Genomic DNA, 21,900 nt, shown 5'->3' with positions numbered 1-21,900 from the left:
GCAAACTTTTTGAAACTGCAATGGATTAATATTAATGACCATGCCCAGATGCTTTTTTGGTTCCATTTATTGGCTCGTGGAAAGGAATGGAACTTTCCAGTGCTTGCTAAGCTTAGTGCTTGCTTTGACACTCATTTCTCTACGAAGAGGGGGAAAAATAATTTGCTGGTTTTGTTTTTGAATGTTGTTTTTTTCATCTTAGGTAACAGAGTGCTATCAAATTGTCTTAGAATAAAGAACCTCCTTTTAAAGCTTTGAAACCTTGTGTGGCATGACATACAGTAGTAGAGGAGGAGGAAGAGCCTGGGCTGTAGAATCAGGATGTGTGTTGCTGTAATTCTTCTCACCTGGGAGCTAATGATGCAGCCACACGTGCACTGCCGGCATAGGGCTGTTTTAGTGGGGTAGATAAACATTCAGCATTCCTGGGATCTGATGGTGGAAGCGAGTGCCTGTCTGAAGTAAAAACAAAGTTCAAAACACTCAGATCACTACATCCAGTTAACATTTCTTAACCTCTGTGATCACACATCGACCACTTGATAATCTGTTAACCCAGGATAACATTATTGTGAATGCCAGATATGGTGGCTCATGCCTTTAGTCCCAGTTTGGAGGCAAGGGGCAGGTGGATCTCTGTGAAGCCCGTCTGGTCTACACAGTTCCAGGCCAGCCAGAGTTACATGGTAAGACCCTGTCTCAAAACAACAATATAAAGTAAAATATCTTTTGTCAGTTATCATTTACTGTCGTGGAGTTTTAGGCAAGATTTCTGAAAGGAGAAGCTGACCATGAGTAGCTGAAATATGGTGTGTGGAGTGAGCCTGGAGGTGTTCAAGTTCAAAGTTTTGGTTTTTTGTTTAAGTCTACACAAATTAACAGAACAAAATCCTCTAAGAAAATGGAGGTGGGCCAATTGGACATGACCACACTTGTATTTTTATGTATTTGCAAGTTGGAATCTATAGCTTCAGATTGTGCAAGAAGAAATGTGCCCTAAAACTACTTTTAGACTAGACCTTTAACTATATGAATTTGAAAAGGAAATTACACTTTAAATCCTATTCAGAAATAGCAGCTTTGTGGTAATGTCCTCAGGACTTTGGCAAAGCTCCTTTGGAGTTCTCAGAGCTGTAAAACATGAATTTGGAGGAGCCTAAATGATTAAAAACATCATGTGGCTTATACAGCTGAAACTCCACACTGAGTAAGCACCTCACTACAGATTGACTTCCTGAGCAGCTGACTATTCCCATTATGAGAAGTGGTATTAGTTGATTTTTTTTTGTTTTGTTTCAGCATATTTTACAGTAGTGCGGAAGCTACTGGGCATAAGCAGTTTATTAAAGTGTTCAGAAAACTGCTTTTCCTCAAGTTTGCTGTGCTAACTTTCTAATAAAGGCTGGCGTAGGCTTCCCAAGCCTCTCCCGGAGTGTAGTAAGGTATTAGGTACCAGAAATAGTTCTATTAACAAGGAGCTGTCTTTTCTAATTGCCATAATATTTAGGTAACCTGAACCTAAGGCCTGTAAATTTCAAAAGGACATGAATGTGTAGCTTATATGTTTTATGTTATGTACAGAACATATCCGAAGAATGTGTTTTCTCCAGAAAGATCTGCAGAATGCCCAGTGATGCTAAATTCTGTTTGTGTAAGTGCCACAAGGCAGAGGTACCTCTCCTCAGGTATTTCTCAAGAAGCATTTACATCTGCGTCTAAAAATAGTGGTTTAATTCTGAACTGATTGCCCTGAAAGCATGCTTAATTTGACTTAAATAGCAGGTATGTTAGAGAAAGTCTTGAAGTGGGGATGATCATTTTACTTGTTTGTTCTCATGATTGACATAAGAACTTGGTAAAGCTCAGAATATTTGCATATGTTTTGGAATAAAATCTAGTGGAACCTTTATTTTGTGAATATTAAATGGTAAAACTAGAATTAACAATGTGTTGAGAATGGAAGAAGTTCTGGTGTTAAGAATTAACCTGCCTCCTCTGTACTTCACATCTGTTCTTAAGTGTCGGAACTTGGCTATATACAATAGCTTATCTCTAAAATATTCTTGATGTATAATCACGGTGAAGATACTGACATTGTCTATTCAGTGAAGAGTTCAGGTGATTTTCTGTGCCAGACTTCACAGTGGAATTCAGAAGTCCTCAGTGACACAGATTGCCAGTTTTCCCAGGACCTCAGAGCTCCTTAAAGAACTCAGGTGATAGGAAGAAAGCCAGCAGTGTAATATCGGTGTGATGCCGCCCTTGTGCCCTTGGCCAGTTTGTATTGTGTGTTTGCGTAACACCCACTGGGGAACTGTGGGTCCTTGAGAGCCTTTTAAAAGCTCCAGTGGACGTTGATACTTTGTCTCCATTGAAATGAAAGGAGTACCTGCAATGGGCTTTGGTGGTGGGCATGGGGGGTGACAGTGGAAGACTTGTCCCCCCTTCCTATCTTCCAGATTCCCTGGCAGTGTTTTTCTTTCTTCTCTGCAGTTTTTAGCTTTTTTTTTTCAGTGTGTGTTGCAAACAAGCTGAAAACTACCTGGCCTAACCTAGAGCATGTGTCTCTTAACTGCTTAACGTAAACAGATCTTTTGACAGAAGCTGCCCAATGCAAGAAGACCAGGGCAAGGGTTTGGAAGACCAGTTAGCACTCTCACAGTTCTTTAGGTAGTTTGTAAAGTGATTTGGGCAGCTGTACCTAATATTTTTTATCAACTTCAATATAGATGGTCTCCCACAGAGAAGTCTAATGTCAAGGAACTCAGTAATGGGAGGGGCCAGGCTCAAGATTGAACAGGATGGCTTCAGATGGCAAAATGTTCTGAAAAATGGCAGAGTAGGAGAGGGAGAGGTACCCTGGAGGGTAGCAATGCCTGAGCGGAGGGTTCAGGAGTAGGATGGAGCTGCTGGTGGGAACACAGTTCCTGGCTGAACGGGTTAGGAGTTAGCTTGTCTTAAGTGGGCACAGTAACCCTGCAGTGACAAACAGGAGGGAGGTACTATAGCCTGAATACAGGGAGGAACCTGGAGGATGGCACAAGATGAGGCCAGGTAAAGCCTGGCATTTTATGCAAGGGAAGCAAATGCAATTTAAAAAGATGGCTGACTGCCATTCTGACAGGATGGGGTGGACAAGGACAGCCAGAGAGGAGGCTTATGGCTGTGCCGGTTAATGTGATCAGGTGAGTAAGGTTTCCAGCACTGCCCCAACATGTAACAGCTCTCGTCTAAATAAGCACTCTCATCATTTCTTTGGATCCTGTGGTTCCTACCCACAACAGAAGCTAAGTGTTCACCCAGATTGACTTACTTGCCTTCTTAAGTAACACTGCAGCAAATGAGCAGGACTCCTTGCTCTTGCTGGCATGTGAGGAAATGATGAAACTATATACTACACAATGGTTCTGTCTTTGGTCCACTGCCCTCTGCTGCTGCCCGCTCCTGCTGCTCTGGAGAGGGTTAGTGGAGTATTTGGAAAAAGCTGAGTTGTGAGCTTGACCATGTTGGGCTAAACAGGCTTCTTTACAGGAGCGCTTCTCAAGACCATGCATGTGTACTGTGTGTCCTCAGACAGAGGGTGATATTCCCGAACCTGATTTCAGGAGGCTGAAGCACCGCCAGACACACTGGGAAAACTCTTTGGAACTGTGGTTAGGTAACTACTATTCAGTGTCTTTTTATTTAAAAAGACAGACTGTCTCTAGCTATATTAATAATGAATTCCCTGGAAAGACCTGTTTGGGGCCAAAGAAATGACAGTATAGCTAAGAGAGAAAGCAGCAGGCTTAGGAACTAATTACAGGGGCCGTCCAGCAGGTCTTCACCAGGAAGTATTGAAACTCCAGTCCTCAACCTCTGTTTAGATTTCAGGAGGGGACTGTCTGATAGACCTCCCCCTCCCCCACTGTCTTGTGCCCTCAACGTTGAGAAGTTAAGGGTTCCCATGATCAGATCATTTACTATAGTTTACTTTGCCAATGCCTTGCTAGCAACTCAGGTAACCCATCATAGACCATGCTGTGATGACGGTCACCATGCCTGATACTGTTAGCACACACAAAAAGTTTGGGGTCCTTTTTAGGCATAGAACTATCATGTAAACATTTTAAAGTCCAGCAATGCATATTGTCAGCGTTCTTTAAAGAGAAAGAAAAAAGTAACATTGTTTTAGATTTGTAGTGTTGGGAAATGAGTATGTACCACACCCCTGCCAGCCCTGGAATTTGTGACACACTGTTTCAAAAAGGAATTCAAATTGGATGAAATTACTTGTTCCCAGCTGGGGAGATTTCTGGACTCTATGGCAAGGGGAGATTTTGGCAGGCTATCTAGGTGAGTGAAGTAACTGGTGTAGTCATCTGGAGAAATCTGTGCTCTAAAGCAGTCCCACTTGCATAAACCATGCTGAGTGGCAGCCACGTCCCCAGATGCTCACTGATTTCCTCTGACAGCTGAGGCACGAAGCCAAAGACACCCAGTAGGAGTCTTCTGTAGCCCATTTCCCTTCTTTTAAACCACTGTACTATTTATAAAAGAGAGAAAAAAAATATATATATATAATATCTTCAACGCAAGTCTTTGGATGACTTCACCTGTTCTCAATTTTCAGGTGCAACTTTGCACAGTTAGTTTTGTGTATGCACAAATGTAATTCTATGTATGTGTGTGTCCCAGATATGGATAAAGGAAGACAGTAAGTTTAAAAAAGTCAAGCTGTGCAACAGTGTCTGTCCTCTTCTAAAGGGAGAACATTTGGGTATGCTTCCAACTTTCTACTGTGATTCGGCTGGGAATTTTCTTCCAAATGAATTCTGGGACAGGATGCTATGGGCTCTTCTTCAAGAGCTCATCAGAAACTACACTATGAATTCTTACCTCCAAATCTTATTTTGTGTTGATTGTCCATAGAGTGGCAGGGTTGAGCATCAAATGTGCCATGTGAAAGAGGAAAGCACCCCTCCCTCCACCATGAATGGGGTACCTCAAGCCTATTGTCGGAGCGTTGGGTGTGGGTTGCCTCTTTCCAAATAGTGGTCAGGTCATCAGATTACTAATGACATCTCCATCACCAAGAGTCAAGAAGAGGCCCTCACATTAAACAGTGGTCATGAGAAAACCAGACACTCAGCCCTCCTTTTCCTGTCACAGCTTTTCACAACCCGGGTCTACCACTGTGTTCCTATAATCTTCTTATTAGGTCTTGGACCTTAGAACTGCTACTCTCAAATAAAACCACACCTCTTTGCCGCTGACAGGCCCTTGCTGTGAAGGTTGGAGGACACAGATCTCAAGGTGTGGGTTAGGAGAGTAAGCTCAGCCTCTCTTTTATAGCTATAAGAAAGATGTATGGTCCTACCAACCTGGCTCCTTGCTGTATATAGTTTGTGCTTCAGAGGGGAATTCCTCTGAAGGATCTTCCTGCCCGCCCCCATTCTCTGCACAGGGCTCTCCCTGCCCTCCTCCATGCTATAGATGAGGGCTTTCCCTGTCTATTCCCATGCTGTACATGGGGGCTCTCCTGCTCTTCAGTCTACTGTTCTTGGCATTCTCAGACTGCTCAGAATACCCACTGCAAGGGCTGATCATGGTCTCATGCTTGTCTTGCTCTTCTAATAAAGCTCATTCTTAATTGGTCTCAGCTTCCTTCTCCATGAGCCAACTAAACCTGCAATTCTCTTTGTATAACATCACTGTGGTGGTCTGGAGAATGGCCCCATGGGCTTGTATATTTGAACACTTTGTCCAAAGTTGGTGGAACTGTTTGGTAAGGCTTAGGAGGTGTGGCCTTGTTGGAGGAGGTGTGTCACTGGGAGTGGCTTTGAGGTTTCAAAAGCCCACACCAAGCCTAGTCTCTCTCTTTCTGCCTGCAACTTTTGGATCAGATGTGACCCCTCAGTACCATGCTTGCCTGCCTACTGCCATCCTCCCTGCCGTAATGATCATGGACTAGCCCTCTGAAACTGAAAGCAAGCCCCTAATTAAATGCTTTATTTTGTGAGTTATCTTGGTCATAGTGCTTCTTCACAACAATAGAACAGTAACTCAGACAACCACTAAGACTAAATCAGTTGTCTTTACCTCAGGTTCCAGGCCATCCCTCACCTCCAGTATACCAATCCCCCTGGGACTGGGTACTCCCTATACTGTTCATGACTCAAAATCCATCATTATTGGCAAAACCCTTTGCAACCAAAAGGGTTGCATTTTGTTTATCTGAAGAAAAACCCATAAAAGATGAGGATTCAGAGAGTTTTGCTAAAGCTATACTCCGGTGCTTGAGGATGGCTGGGGAGGCTGTGACCTCCCATTATAGTCCCATTTGGAACTAGTGTCAGCTAGTCTGTGAGTTGCCCTCCACACACAGAGGACACCGAGGCCCCCACAGATCAAGCAACCACATGGGTATGGTTTCAGCTCAGGGGTGATAAGAGATCCCAGACAACTCCCAGGAGAAGTGGACGTGTGCAGTTAAACTGGGTCAGGGCATTGTGTTACTTAGGAATGGAAAGCTCACAGGTGCCTGCAGGCATCTCACGAAGGACTCTGGGTCAGACTGAGGCAGCCTAGGTTTTTCCACAGTGTGGGCAAGATATTTCTTGTCGGTGCTCTAATTCTTTCGAGTATCAGTTTCCCGGGCACCAGCCCATAGACCAACTCTAGGAGAATCACAGAACTCTCTAGATTCCTGGTCAAGCAAATTTGGAGAGGGGCCTAAGACTCAGTGTCTGTTTGCATTGAGTTCTGGAAAAATTCAAACTCTGTAAAAGAAGAAAGAACAGTACAGTTGGTCCCAGCCATTCAAAGCCACTTTAATCTGTGTAGTTCCCAGATATCACTGTAATTATACATATGTCAGTATGCTTGTTTCTTCACATGGTATAGAATGAAAAGCCCATGATCCCGTAGCCCCCATAAAAAGTTACAAGTGGCTTCTTGGTGTCATCAGAAGTACTGGCAGTGTTCACAAATTCACAATGGTCTTATAAGGTTTTTCTTTTTCATTTGAAGCCCAAATCGGGTTTCTTCATGCATTAATATAGCTCAAATATTTTTAGTTCATCGATGTGTCCCAATTTCAGCTTTCTTTAAAGAAACTGGATTGTTTTAGATTGACCCACAATCTGGGCTTTGTCAACTGTGTACCCCACCTTTGTTTTACTTTCTGAAAATCAATCATTTGTCCAGGAGTCTAGGTTGGACCTGGTTTGGTAGCATTTTGACATGATTACATGACAGGAGATTGTGTGTAATTCCTCGGGGGCACATGATGTCTGCTTGTGTCTCTGTTTGTGGCATGAGCAACTGTTGATGCCTGAGTCCACTAATTTTGTTTTGCTTTGTTTTTTGAGTGGCAACTGGTCGTTGCTCTTTCACTGGTTAGCAGAGAAACTTTCCCTTGGTGACTATCTGCCTACGCCATAGTCCAGTTCACTGAGGACTGGCGGCCTAAATGCTGGATTCTCCCCTTTAGTTTTCAAAGTCACTCCGGTGCCGGCTGTCACTATTGTCCCCCCCTTCCCCCAGTGGCCGCTGTGCATCATGTAACCGCGTTGATTCTGATGTATCTGGTGGGCTTTAGTTCTTCACAATTCTTGTCCTTCCAATTCATCTCTTTGGCCAGTAGCAGCCTCTTCAAGCTACTCCAGAGCACTTTGCTAGATAACTTTTTCAGAACGTCCTAGTTTTCAGAAATAACAAATTCTCCAAGACCCTCCTGTACACTTCTACTCCAGACCTGAACCAGTCGTTTCTCCAAGGAGCTTTAGCTGTTAAAAAGACTTCAGAAGATGCCAGATGTCAACCTCTGGCCTCCACATGCACAGCCACTCCCAACACACACACACACACCCCTCAGGTGATTCTGATAGGAAATCAAGTTTAAGGACCGTTGGGTTAGAGCTGAGGTTCCTTCCTACTCCAACCTACTCCAGAATGTTGTTGCTGTCTTGCTAAATGACTACAAAAATGTAGTTTAAATTGTCTTTTAAACATTTATATACACCAAAACTTATATGTGACTTACAATCTTTTTCTTTGCTTATTGCACTGTAAATTGATACATCCTTTAAAAAAAGAATTATGGGTACATATTCCATACACTAGTCATTCTCTGATCTGGAAGTACTACTTTTAAAAGGCGGGTTTAAGGAAAAATAGAAGAAAATGCAGAAAAACTATCAGAGTTTCATTTGGAATTTATAAGACAAAAACAACAAACCCCATGAAAACATGTAGTTCAAACATCCAAAACAGGGAAGTGGTTTGGTAGAATGCTGAGAAGTTGCTGGAAAGACTATTACAAGGCAATTAAGTAATGTTTAGGAAGTCTATGCTGGCAGATGCGGGATTATATTTACAGTGTTATAATACGCATATGAGAAACTTTAAATGGAATATATCAAAGTGATGCAGTATGTCAGCAAACATGTAGGAGATTTCTCCCCGCCGTGTCTTTACTTTTTCTTTTTTTTTTAACCAAATGACTTAAATATGGATTTTAAAATTCTGTAAGTCCATTTTTATTTATTTGCTGACTTTGTAATTTGGAAAGAGCAGGCGTGTGGAACTCCCATAAAGCCCAAGAGGTGACATGGGGCAGGTGACAGTGGGAGAGGAGGACAACACGGGGCAGAGAAGGGCCAGGGTGCTGGTGACGTCACAGCTACGCAGCCCAGCCTGCCTCCTCTATGCTCACACACACTTCTGCTACAAGAGTGACTTTGACCCCCTAGTGTCTTATTGCCCCCTTTGGGTGTCCCTGGGGAGTATTGAGGGATGGTTTTTCCTCCAAGGATCTCTGCTCTGCCGTTTGGAAGCGGGGTGAGCCTAGCATAGGGAAGCATTTGGTAGCGAAGGGATGGATTCAACACTGGGGCTTGCCCCTTATTGATTAGATATTGAGCACGTTCTCTCAGGTCACGTTTGTGTTACCCTCCTAACATCTAGAACCCCCTCCCCTCTGATTTCTCCATTCAGACTGGAACTGACACAGAGGCGGGGTGGGGATGGGGGTTGGGGAAGGGGTGGGGGAGAAGAGTGGGGGAGAGGGAGGTGGGCAGGGAGGGAAGGGAGAAGCCCAGATCCTATCACCAGCTTCCTCTTCTGTCTGACTCAGCTTCATGGCAACTCCTTAAGGGCACCTATCTCCCCATTGTTTTCTCTCTTGGCGAGAGGGGGTGAGATGGAAAGGCAAGAGGAAACTCAGAGCAGAGACCTGGGAACGGCAGGCTGAGTCTTTCCTTCCGCAGGCACCACAGTGGGCTTTGAATGAGGGCGAGATGAAAAGGGACCTGTAGCTTAGGAGAACCACGCGCAGTGTCGGCTGGGTGTTCCGGTACAGTCCCGAAGTCCAAACATGAAAAGATGACTCGGTCTGTTAACTTTGGGTGAAAAGGCGAATAAAGGAATATTTATGAGACACATTTCATAAGCTCTTCTCATTTGCATGTTTTATGAGGTTTCCATAGGAGTCTCCTTCTCGGGAGACCTGACATGTGGAGAGGCAGCCTAGACGGGTCCCTGGGAGATTTCATAGTAACAGGCTGAGGATTACAGATGTGTCACAGTGTGGAAGGGGGCATGGTCCTGGCTGGTAGTCCAGGCCTCTTCTTGGAAACAGTTGAGTTTTTAACTTTAATTTCTTTCTTTTCTTTTTTAAAATGATTATTTTATTCTATGTGCGTCAGTGTTTTGCCTGCATATTGTCTGTGTGAGGGTGATGAATCCCCTGGAATTAGAGTTCCAGGCAGTTGTGAGCTGCCATGTGGTGCTGGGAACTGAACCCAGGTCATCTGGAAGAACAGCCAGGGCTCTTAACCTCTGAGTTTTCTCTTCAGTTCCTAAGTTTAACTTCTGAAAATTTAATTTGTGTGTGTGTGTTGTTGTTGTGGCTATACCTGCTAGTTAGTGACCTCATGTCCATCTTTTGTAAAAAATATTTATTTTCACTTTACATGGATGAGCATAAGCAGACATGTTTGTGTACCCTGTGCATGCCTGATACTCTCAGTGGCCAGCAGAGGGCGCTGAGTCACCTGGAACTGGAGTAACAGACAGTTGTGAGCTGCCATGTGGGTTCTGGGAATTGAACCCAGGTCCTCTGGAAGAGCAGTCAGTGCTCTTAACCTCCGAGTCTTCTCTAGCCCTGTGTCTAGCTTTGATGTGGGGGTCTGAACTCAGGTCCCCATGCTTTTACCCATTGAGCCGTTTCCCTGGTCTCTTCCTGTACACATTTAACTTGCTTTTTATTCTTACTATGCCTTGGATCTATGTTCTTGTCATTGCCTATAAATCTACCTTGTTCTTTACTGACAGACGTTTAAGTTGTTTCCATTTTGTTTTATTACACATGTGGTACTACAAACAGGCTTTGAGCCTTGTAAGAACACTTCAAGGAATACATCCACGGGAAGAAAAACCCCTCAGGGTAGAATTGCTGTATTCAAAACTAGGAAAATTCTACAGTTTTGGCAGGCATTTAAATTTCCCTCCTCAAAAATACCAATACTCTTTTTTTTTTCTTTTTTACGAGGGGTAAGGGCTTTGGAGCCAAGAAGGTGGGGTAGGGAGCCGATGTGTGAGGACTCAGGGAGAAAGATGCTGACAGAGAACTAAGCCCTAAGGGGGAAGGGCCCATCTTTGATATTCAATTGCTACTCTACTGATTAATCTGTGAGTAATTGTCTCTGGAGGTATTTTTTCCCCATTTCCCCTGATACCCTCAAATAATGGAGCTCATCCTGTCAGAGGCTAAAACCACCAGAAATGGGTTTGAGAGTGGAGGGTACTGAACAGCTTGGCCTGAGTCACAGTGACTGGGCCTGGGCCCCTCCTGGACAGCCTGGCTTCCTCCAGAGAGGGCTGTTCTCAGGAACACTCATGGGACCTGAGTACCAGGGGGCAGCTTGCCTGGGTTGCTGGCAAGATCATTTATTGACTCTCCGAGAGTGGCTGGCCCATTATGGAATGCCACTAGTTCTAAGCATAGTCCCCAGACCAGGAGCAGCAGCAGCCATGCAAAAAACGGTTACTCTTGGCCTGACTCCAGGCCTGTAGAATCAGGAACTCCAGGGCCCAGCAGTTAAGTCTGTGACCCTAAGAAGTGCTCCAGTTTGAGAGCCAACCGCCTGCACCAGAATCCAGAGGGGACACATCAGAGTTGATTTCCAGGAAAGTGTCGGTATTCTACCCTTTCTGGGGCAGAAGTGACTTAGGAACAGCACTTACCCCTCCCCTGCCTGGATGCCTCCCTCCTGCTTCAGGGGCAAAGGGTGCTGTGGGTGTGCCAAGGTCTCCCAAGTGTGCCAGGGTCTCCCAGGTGTGCTGAGGTCTCCCAAGTGTGCCAGGGTCTCCCAGGTGTGCTGAGGTCTCCCAGGTGTGCCAAGGTCTCCCATGTGTGCCAGGGTCTCCCAGGTGTGCTGAGGTCTCCCAAGTGTGCCAGGGTCTCCCAGGTGTGCTGAGGTCTCCCAGGTGTGCCAAGGTCTCCCATGTGTGCCAGGGTCTCCCAGGTGTGCTGAGGTCTCCCAAGTGTGCCAGGGTCTCCCAGGTGTGCTGAGGTCTCCCAGGTGTGCCAAGGTCTCCCATGTGTGCCAGGGTCTCCCAGGTGTGCTGAGGTCTCCCAAGTGTGCTGAGGTCTCCCAAGTGTGCCAGGGTCTCCCAAGTGTGCCAGGGTCTCCCAGGTGTGCTGAGGTCTCCCAGGTGTGCCAAGGTCTCCCATGTGTGCCAGGGTCTCCCAGGTGTGCTGAGGTCTCCCAAGTGTGCCAGGGTCTCCCAGGTGTGCTGAGGTCTCCCAGGTGTGCCAAGGTCTCCCAGGTGTGCCAGGGTCTCCCAGGTGTGCTGAGGTGTCCCAGGTATGCCAGGGTCTCCCAGGTGTGCTGAGGTGTCCCAGGTATGCCAGGGCCTCCCAGGTGTGCTGAGGTCTCCCAGGTGTGCTGAGGTCTCCCAGGTGTGACCTCCCAGGAGGTCAGCTTGCTCTTTCTCTACTCCATCATAAATGTAATCTATTGAGCTAATACGCCACGCAGGCCTCATTCTGTAGGTCCCCTGGGGGACGCAGGCCTCATTCTGTAGGTCCCCTGGGGGATCCAAGATAGAGTCTCCCTTAAGCACTCCCCACATACAGGGATAAAGGGGAGCTATGTAAAGAAGAATAGCTTAAGGGAGTTAATAATGGTGTGAGTCCTGCCTTGGAGGAAATAAAATTCGCTGTGTTCCCTAATAGCTTTACCATCGTATTTTAGAGTCCAGGAAGTTACACATATCAAAGGTAAATATCTTTGTCAGGAAAGAGGCCTCTTGGGACGCAGAGAATATGAGAATATTAGAACTGAAAAGGGCAGCTTGAGATGGTAATAAAGTCCTGTCTCATCTAGGAATAATATTGAAAAAATGCTAACACAAATGATTGAAACTCTCAAAGGAGTTAGCCCGTTGTGATGTGGCCTAGTAGAACGGGCCTTGGAGACACTGTGCAGAATGGAATTCCAGAGGCCTGCCAGGCGCGGTGGCTGAGCCAGGGCCGCATGCCGCTAGAGAGGGTAGATGCCATTGGGACTGGCAGCTGGAGCTCAGGGGCCCCCTGTCCAGACAAACTGACCATCTGTGCTGAGTGGGCAGAGACCTTTCATTGCCCTCTGAGAAGGGGGCACCGGCTGAGGGTAAACGTGGATTGGCCAGCCTCCCCTATCACAAGAGTGGGGGCAACCCTAGACCCCTGCAGGGACCAGAGGCTATGTACCACTTCTGCCTGTGTATTTCCATGCTGTGCGGAGGGGCAGGGGAGGAGTCTGCTGGGGGTGCCAGGCTAGAGAACAGACATCCTTTCGGTTCTCCTAGAGGTCCCCACTAGGGGTGCCTGCGGGGATCATGAAGACGGTGCTTCTGCCAGGCTCCCTCTACGCATCCTATTTTTAACGTTTTCTTGGCAGCACCGTCCTATAAAAAGGAACCTGAGTGGCCCCGAGGCCTGCTGGCCACCGCCACATCTGTGCCACTGGAGACGGTGAGGGTGCGCGGGTGACAGGCTGATTCACAGAAATTTCTCTAAGCTGCCGGTGAGAAAAACAAAAACAGATGGGCTCAAGGTGTTGCAGCGGATGACAAAGGCTTTCCAAGTCTCTGACATCAGGCAACGGGATCGTGCTTCGATCTGCCTGTGGTCTAGAGCCTGGAGCTGCTGGCACTCCCCGCCTGTGATGCCTGCCCGGGGCCGTCCTGTTCACCTTCGGCACGGCTGCAATGAGAGGAGACAGGATACTGTTGGAAGGGTTTGCAGACAGTTTCTAACGTTTGTGGGCATCTTGACCTTGTAAGACTGAAAAGATAGCCTTAAGGAAGGACTATTCTTGAGCTACACTGCTTCACGCCCCCACCCCTCATCGAGTGACCTTTTCTTCCGAGAACAGGCTTCTGTTAGCAGCTTTTCCTCCTCCTGGGCTCATTTTTGTGACACGATTAACAGGGTCCCTAGCCTCTGCCTCTGAAACTGCCATGGGAGGCTGTAGTTAGTTGATGAGCAGAAAACAACTTGCAAGATGAATTCCTAGCTGGAGTCCTGCGGTGAGCTCAGTAGCAAGGAAGAGGTCCAAGGCGGGGAAAACACTGGAAGCTGCTTTGCGGGGCTGTAGCTCGCTTCACTGGATCTGGGCAGGCGCCCTTCCCTTCTCCTAGCTAGTGCCCATAAATCTTGAAGTCCAAGAAGACTGCTGCACAGCTGCATTCCCACCGAGAGCCAGAAGGAACTGCAGCGTGGCTGTGGACGTGTAATAGAGTCCTTTCTCCTCTGCTTCTGCCATTCGTAGTCTCTTCTGTAAAATAAGCTGGGCCAAAAAACATCTGCACACACATGTTCCATTCACACCGGTTAGCAATGCCACAGGCCTGTTTTCGTTTCTTAAAGAGAATTCAGGAAGTAAGTTAGTGTTACCAGGCACACATGTTAGGTGAAAGAGCAAGGCACAGTTAACCCCCAGAGATGAGCAGGGCGAGGGGGGGGGGTTGATACCGTACAAATTAGGGTTGTTCCCTGTGAGTAACCGTCGCTATCGTGTAATTCCCCTTGAATCATTAGGAAAGAGGCAAATCAGAATGGCAGAGTCCCAGGCACTAGCAGTATAGACTCTCAAGGCCACCATTTGTTTGATATTCTATTTCTGTCTCTGCACTGGCCACCAGACAGGCTGAAGTCAAAGGCTGCACCCTAGATGCAAAGGAACCAGGGACTTCTCAGCCCCTTTTGGTCTTACTGAGTGGGGGAGCGGGGGTGGAGGGGTGGGGGGAGGGCAGGTAGGGGGTGGATGCCACTCTCATGTTGATGATGTTTCTGGTACAGGGTTTGATTTCTGGTTAAAGTGTCTATTCAAATCTTTTCCCCCATTACTTTCTTGAGTTGATAACTCATTGCATTTTTTATTCTTCTTTCTGGGAAGGTTTTTTTTTTCACCTATATTGGGGGATTTCTGGAAAAATGATGAATAGCTTAAGATGAGATCAGCTAATTGCCTAACCACACAGCTAATAGTAAGCGTATTTATTTCTCAGATTAAAATGTTTATTGTGAGCAGTGTATTATATAGGGTTATGTGGAAATGTTTGGTGTATGTACACCCCTGGATGCCTTGATTTTTCATTTTTAGTGAGCAATTGGAAATAAAAGAATCTTATTTGGTATGTTTTGATTTTTCAAAGAAAGATAATGTTCCAAAGGCATAACCCCAAAGAACTAAGGCTCAGTCTCTCGACTGGAGCCCATTATTTGAATCTGCACTTTTAATAGAAACATTTAACTCGGAATTCATTGATCTAGAATTTCAGCCCACTTGCCTTGAACTGCACAATTGGTTTTTCCTACCACATCTGTTGAAATGTATTGAACAGTCACTACAACCTGTCATTAGGGAGACATAGAAGGACCCAGCCTTGAAGCATTTGCTGAGTGAGTTGGCCTGGGGAGGCTCTATGCTTAGTTGCTGTGCTCCGAGGAGGGGCAAGGCTGCTTAACCTGAGCCTGCAGAGAAATCAGGTGATTTGACTTCTGGTTGGCTAACCTGGTCAAGCTGCTGCCCGGCCTTTCCTTATGCTTTTGTCTTCTCATTTCCCAACGCCTTGCACCCGAGCGTTTTCCAATGCCTGCTCCCAGCACCCATGTTTTGTCTCCTTCCTTCCATCCTGCACATAGACTGAGCGTGAATCATTTTCATGACCAGTGCCGTCTTCAACGTCATCCATATTTTACAACTTGCCATGTGCCATGCTTAAACTAGCTTTTACGATTTCCAAAGCAATTAATACCACATAAAAGCAAGTCCAAAGGCCAGCCTGGTCTACAGAGCAAGTTCCAGGACAGCCTCCAAAACAATACAGAGAAACCTGTCACAAACAAACAAACAAACAAAAACAAAAAGATGCAAGTCCAAGAAGAAAAAAGAAAGACATATGAATCTAGAAATGGAATGATATAAACCCATGCAGCTACTGTCAGCAGAGCGACTCTTAGCTCAGCGACCTATCTGAACCCAGACCACCCATTCCCCATCCTAGAACATATTCATTTATATTCATTTGATGAGTGCACTTGCACCAATACCTCAGGGGTGGGCAGGGGACCTGAGCATGTTGTTAGGAGTTTCCTCCCTGGAATATAAATCAGACGGTGACATGTAGGTAGACAACACTTGATGTCATTCGTGTCAGTGGCTGTATCTGTGTGAGGCCGAGGCAGTCTCCTGGCCCCTCTACCGAGAGTGGACTTCCTGACTCTGACCTTCATGAGTTTGGCTCCTCTGTGTTCTTCTCTGCCTCGTGAGGTGACCTCTCCTCATAGCACCTAAATAGAATCTATATCTATCTGCCTATTAAACTCAGTTTTGGTTTGACTGATGTACTTCTGACAGGATTTTGGGGAGACATAAACCAGTGAGATGTCTCTCAGCAGTAGACAATGTATACTTGCATTTTCAATGAATAAGTAGGGCACACTGAGAAAAATTATAAACAGCATATGAAGCCCACAGTATTATGGGTATTGCTTAGAATGACTGAAAAAAACCCATGTATTTGAGATTTTAAAAAATGTTCTGTAGAAGGGAATCATGAAGTGATAGTATGGATATCTATGACTGTAGGGGACAGATTTGGCAGATGAAAGTCATGGGGCAATTACATCGAAAAGAAAACTCTAGATTTGAGTTTAGAGAAGCTCTCTATACCACTGTAGGGGTCAGGGATGTTGATGTGAAGGGAGCCTGGAGGCAGTGAATACGGGGGAAGGGGGAGGGGTGCTTCTGCCGTGGCTTGGGGGGTAGTCCAAGGTTGAGAGTTGAGCTGGGTTGGACTTCTTTGAGACCCCCAGATGACCCTTCAGACACCCCTTTGCTTGGCACTGAGAATTCAGTCCAGGACCTCATGTATGGTGCTTTGCAGCTGTCAACTTCACGGTATCTGGAATCGGCTAAGAGACATGGGTACCAGCACACACATGGAGGCATCTTCTTGGTCAGGTTAGATGACGTGGGAAGATTCATCCTAAATGTGGGCTGTACCTCCTGTGGCAGCTAGACAAAGGGAGTTCCAAGGGAAAAATCTTTTAGTTTCTGCCTTGGTGCAGAAACTTCCCATCTTGTTGGGCAGTTCAGTTACCTTGCTGGTGACGTCATCGACTCTGTTGCTGCCTCCACCACTGAATTCCTTCACTGATGACAACTTAGCATTTCTGGGCTTCCAACCTGGACTGAGGACCAGTGGCTCTCCAGGAATCTTCAGGTCCAGCACTAGACTGGGACTACGGAGGTGCCCAGCCTTGTGGACTCGTCAGGTGTGAGGTCTTCTTCAGACAGCCATCTGAGGACCTAGAACGCACGAGGCAAGCCAAGCCAACAGAATCTATTTTTTAATGGAATTCATTCTCTTGGTTTGCTTGCTCTAGAGAACTCTGGTTACTGTGCTAGCTACATGCTCAGCCATGCAACGACATCGTCATTCCTACTGTCTCCCTTCTTGACCTGAAGATACCGTGCGAGAAACTGAGGCACGGCCAAGAAAGGTGCTCTAGGAAACTTATGGGCGTCTTATCCTTCTCTCCCGGCTCCTCCTTCCTCACCTGCTTCTCTTCCCTTGACATTATGTGTTCCCCAGCTACTCCCATCCCCAGATCAGGCCTTTGTGGCCTTGCTGGAGGAACAGTCAAGAGTGGTAATTATGACGAGCGTGGGGCTTCGGGGTCACCTTGCTCTCAACAGAGATGGATGTGGAATGGACACCCTGGGGGTTTAAACGAGAGATGTCCCTATAATGCAGGTTCTTGACCACTTAGTCTCCAGTTGGCGGTGCTGTTTTTGGCGAGGGTATGGAGGGTGGAGTAGGGGTGTGGGTGTGTGAGTGTGTGGGTGTGTGGGGGTCATTGTGGGACCTTTAGGAGGTGGAGCCTTGGTGGAGGAAGTGGTCACTGGGGATGGGCTTTGAGAATTTATAGCCTGGCCTAACTTCTTTCTAGTTTATTCTCTCTACCTTGTGTTTGTGGTTGAAGACGCTATCTCTCTCAGCTTCCTGTGATGCTTGCCTGGTGGCCCGCTGCCATTCCTCCTTGCCTTGATAGATTCTCGCTCTGGAACTTTAAGACCAAATAAATGCTTCTATGAATTTCCTTAGTCATGATGTGATAGTTGGGACAGAAATAACAGTTTTGGAGTGACATTCTTATACTACATACTAAAGGTATATAATGTGTGTGTTTATTTAGAACTCACACATACAGTTACTTTCTTTTTCTGAAGACAGCGTTTCTCTGTGTAACAGCTCTGGCTGTCCTGGAACTTGCTCTGTAGTCCAGGCTGGCCTTGAACTGTCTCCCAAGAACTGGGTTTAAGGGAGTACACCATCACTGTCGGCTAACATGTTTTTTAAGAGGAAAACTTATTAGATTTTATTTTGATCTTTTACATTGAACTAATTAAAGGTTTTTAAAGATGAGTGAGTTTACAATCTGAAGGGCATGAAGCTTTCTGTTCACTATGCTCCTATCCACTGCCTTGAAAAGGTAGCCCCAAAGATTACAATGCCATGAAGGTGAGTGCTCTCTTTTGAACTAAAAGAATTCCACAAGAAAGATACAGCTGTGAAAAAGAATACATTTCAAACATATAAAGGAGTGAAAGATGGAAACAGAGCTAAAGTCTCTCCCCAGAACAAACACTGTAAGTAGTTTCTGTCCTAAATTCTTCCAGCATTTACCATCATAAATTGATGTGATATGTTTGTGCCTCTATTTCTTGACATATAAGCCTTAAGTGGAAACTTTTAATTTCTCTCTACCAAGAAGGAAGGCTCAGAGGACAGTGGGAGAGAATATGAAGAAAATACAGGTGTGTGTGTGTGTGGTGTGTGTGTATATATGTGTGTGTGTGTGTGTGGTGTGTGTTTGTGTATATGTGTGTGTGTGTGTGGTGTGTGTGTATATATGTGTGTGTGTGGTGTGTGTGTTTGTGTGTGTATGTGTGTGTGAAGGCAGAGCCTATTAAGTTTGTTCTTTAGCTTAAATAAAAAATAAAAAGCAAGTGCACTTTAGCTTATGAGTGCCACTGCTGAGACTGCCTTTGTCATCTGAGATGGTCACTCAGGGTTCTGTCTCCGCTTTCGGCTTTCCTCTCAGCTCATGCCTGTCATCATCACAGAGCCATGCTAAAGACTGTGTTCTGCTTGTAGTTCAAACACAGACCTCCATCCTGTCTTCACTTTGAATGTGAAAACCTGCCGGTGGCCTTTGTAAAAATGCCGTTATGTAAGTATCATCCCCCAGAACCAGCTACAGCTTGAAGATGTAGCAGAAGATACAGTCATCTAAAAACCAGTCCTAAACAAACTTTCAGGGCAGGGTGTGTCAGGGTTAGAATGCTTGCCTTTGTACACGAGTTAAAGTCCTGTCTCTGCAAAATGTGAAACCAGAGAAGCAAGGAAAAAAAAACCATCGAGAATTAAAACAAGACAGAACAGCAATCGTGTTTGCTACTGAAGGAGACTTTCCCCAGATTCTTAGCCAGGTGGATTTTCCCTTAAACATTCCTTCACTTCCATAAGCTTTCGTTCAATTGTGTCGCATATGCACTGTTCTAATTGGTTGAGTTTTGCTTAGTTCTTTCAACTAAGATATATAATAAATCTTTTGGTTTTTAACTGTGAATAGGTTTTACTCTAATACTTGACTCAATATTTACCAATATGTTTCCATTAGATTACTGAGTTGGCCTCTTTTCCCAACTGATGGCCTCTTGTCTTCAGGTATGATTGCATAGTTATACTAGAATTACTACTTGATAGCTGTCAAACTTCCTGGATGTAGTTTTCATGTCTCTACTTTCCTTGATGAATTCTAATTCTTTCCTCCCTCCCTTCCTAACTTCCTTCCTCTCTCTGACAAGGTCTCACTTTGAACCCCTGGTTATCCTGGAACTCTTTATGTACCCTGGGCTGTCCAGGAGCTCACAGAGATCTGCTTGCCTCTGCATTCCGAGTGCTGGGATTAAAGGCATGTTCATACGTTTTAACTGTTAATGGATCTTTTCCAGATTTCTCATAGCACCCAGTAGCCAGCTTGAGTTTCCTCTTTAGATATCTGAAGTTTCTTGAAAAGGGAACCTGTGTTTTCAGGTGAATGGGCAGGGATTAAAGAAAAGCTGATACAAAAGAAGCCTGGCAGGTGTCCTGGGACATTCCATTTACCAGCATGAGGAGGGCTGCAGTGTAGTGGAGGAGGAGGAGGAGGAGGAGGAGGGCTGCAGTGTAGTGAGGAGGAGGAGGAGGAGGGCTGCAGTGTAGTGGAGGAGGAGGAGGGCTGCAGTGTAGTGAGGAGGAGGAGGACTGCAGTGTAGTGGAGGAGGAGGAGGAGGGCTGCAGTGTAGTGAGGAGGAGGAGGGCTGCAGTGTAGTGAGGAGGAGGAGGACTGCAGTGTAGTGAGGAGGAGGAGGAGGGCTGCAGTGTAGTGAGGAGGAGGAGGACTGCAGTGTAGTGAGGAGGAGGAGGAGGGCTGCAGTGTAGTGAGGAGGAGGAGGAGGAGGGCTGCAGTGTAGTGGAGGAGGAGGGCTGCAGTGTAGTGAGGAGGAGGAGGGGGAGGAGGGCTGCAGTGTAGTGAGGAGGAGGAGGACTGCAGTGTAGTGAGGAGGAGGAGGGGGAGGAGGGCTGCAGTGTAGTGGGGGAGTAGGAGGACTGCAGTGTAGTGGAGGAGGAGGAGGACTGCAGTGTACTGGAGGAGGGCTGCAGTGTAGTGAGGAGGAGGAGGGCTGCAGTGTAGTGAGGAGGAGGAGGAGGGCTGCAGTGTAGTGAGGAGGAGGAGGACTGCAGTGTAGTGAGGAGGAGGAGGAGGACTGCAGTGTAGTGAGGAGGAGGAGGAGGAGGGCTGCAGTGTAGTGAGGAGGAGGAGGGGGAGGAGGGCTGCAGTGTAGTGGGGGAGTAGGAGGACTGCAGTGTAGTGGAGGAGGAGGAGGACTGCAGTGTACTGGAGGAGGGCTGCAGTGTAGTGAGGAGGAGGAGGAGGGCTGCAGTGTAGTGAGGAGGAGGAGGGGGAGGAGGGCTGCAGTGTAGTGGGGGAGTAGGAGGACTGCAGTGTAGTGGAGGAGGAGGAGGGCTGCAGTGTTACCCACTGTTCCTCTGCCCTAATCAAGGCAGCACTGCTGAATCCTCAATGTCCCTGCCATCAGTCACTTGTTCCAAAAGAGCTCTTTGTGGCAAAATGCGCAAGCGTGTGCACACACGTACGCACCCACGGGTACCCAGGTGCGCGCGCGCACACACACACACACACACACAGACACACACACAGACACACACACACAGACACAAACACAGACAGACAGACAGACACACACACAGACATACACACACACACAGACACAAACACAGGCAGACAGACAGACACACACACTCACACACACACACCACGTTTATGACCTGGCCCTGTTCTTTCTTCCCTGTTTTCTGCTTAGCTACATCCTTACACAGGGATTTCCTCTAGTTTCTGGTTTGCCATTGAGGATTGCACATTTCCTGGTGTGGGGAATGGCATGACACATGTGGATATACCCATATAGAGACCCATCTTCAGGAACCAGGGGCTGGGAGGGTTTTTTTTTTTCTTTAGTGTTAGTTTCAAAAGCCAATGCCCTGTGAAACCCCTTCCCACAAAGTATATCACGCACACCTATAGAGTTATTTTGAAGGTAGCTAATATGTGTTGGTGTCTAGATGCTTAATTAGCAGGAGGAAGATGCTGCTTCTGCACATACTTTGGCTAATTAGATCTGCTATGAAATCATTCACTTGATGACCACCCTAATGAAGCCAATAAAAGCCTCTTCTGAAGCAGCCTCTTCTTCCTACCTTAAGCGGAGCACCTCGCTCAGCTCCTCGGGTGCCAGCGCTCGCAGACTCATTATCTTCCGAATTCTAGCGTCTGTGTTCACGCTCTGTTGCTTTCATTAGATATAAAATAAAATCACTACCTATTAAAATTGCATTAAAGCACTAACTTAAACCGACAAAGGCCGAGGAACGCAGAGCCGGCGCTGCTGTAGGCCTCCATCGTGTGGGAAATGCCTGCAGTTTGCAGACTCCGTGGACTGGTGCAGTTTGCAGACTCCGTGGACTGGTGCAGTTTGCAGACTCCGTGGACTGGGTCCCACCTGGACCTTATAGTCTATACTTGACTGCTTTCCCTCAGCTGAGCAGAGTTGCTGGCCAGAAGACAGGGTTTTAGCTACCTGCAGCCCAACGCCACTGTATGTTTCAGTGGTCATTTTCTGATCTCTGGAATGCAAGGATGGGAAGGGAGATACGCTTTACAAGTCTAATGCAGAGTTTTCCAAAAAGACCATTGACTGACAGGTTTCCTCTGTTGATAGCTTAAGGCTTTAT

The sequence above is a fragment of the Mesocricetus auratus genome, unplaced genomic scaffold, assembly GCF_017639785.1.
Source record: "Mesocricetus auratus isolate SY011 unplaced genomic scaffold, BCM_Maur_2.0 Super-Scaffold_100691, whole genome shotgun sequence".
NCBI classification, from domain to species: Eukaryota; Metazoa; Chordata; class Mammalia; order Rodentia; family Cricetidae; genus Mesocricetus; species Mesocricetus auratus.
Note: the sequence above shows the minus strand (reverse complement) of the source record.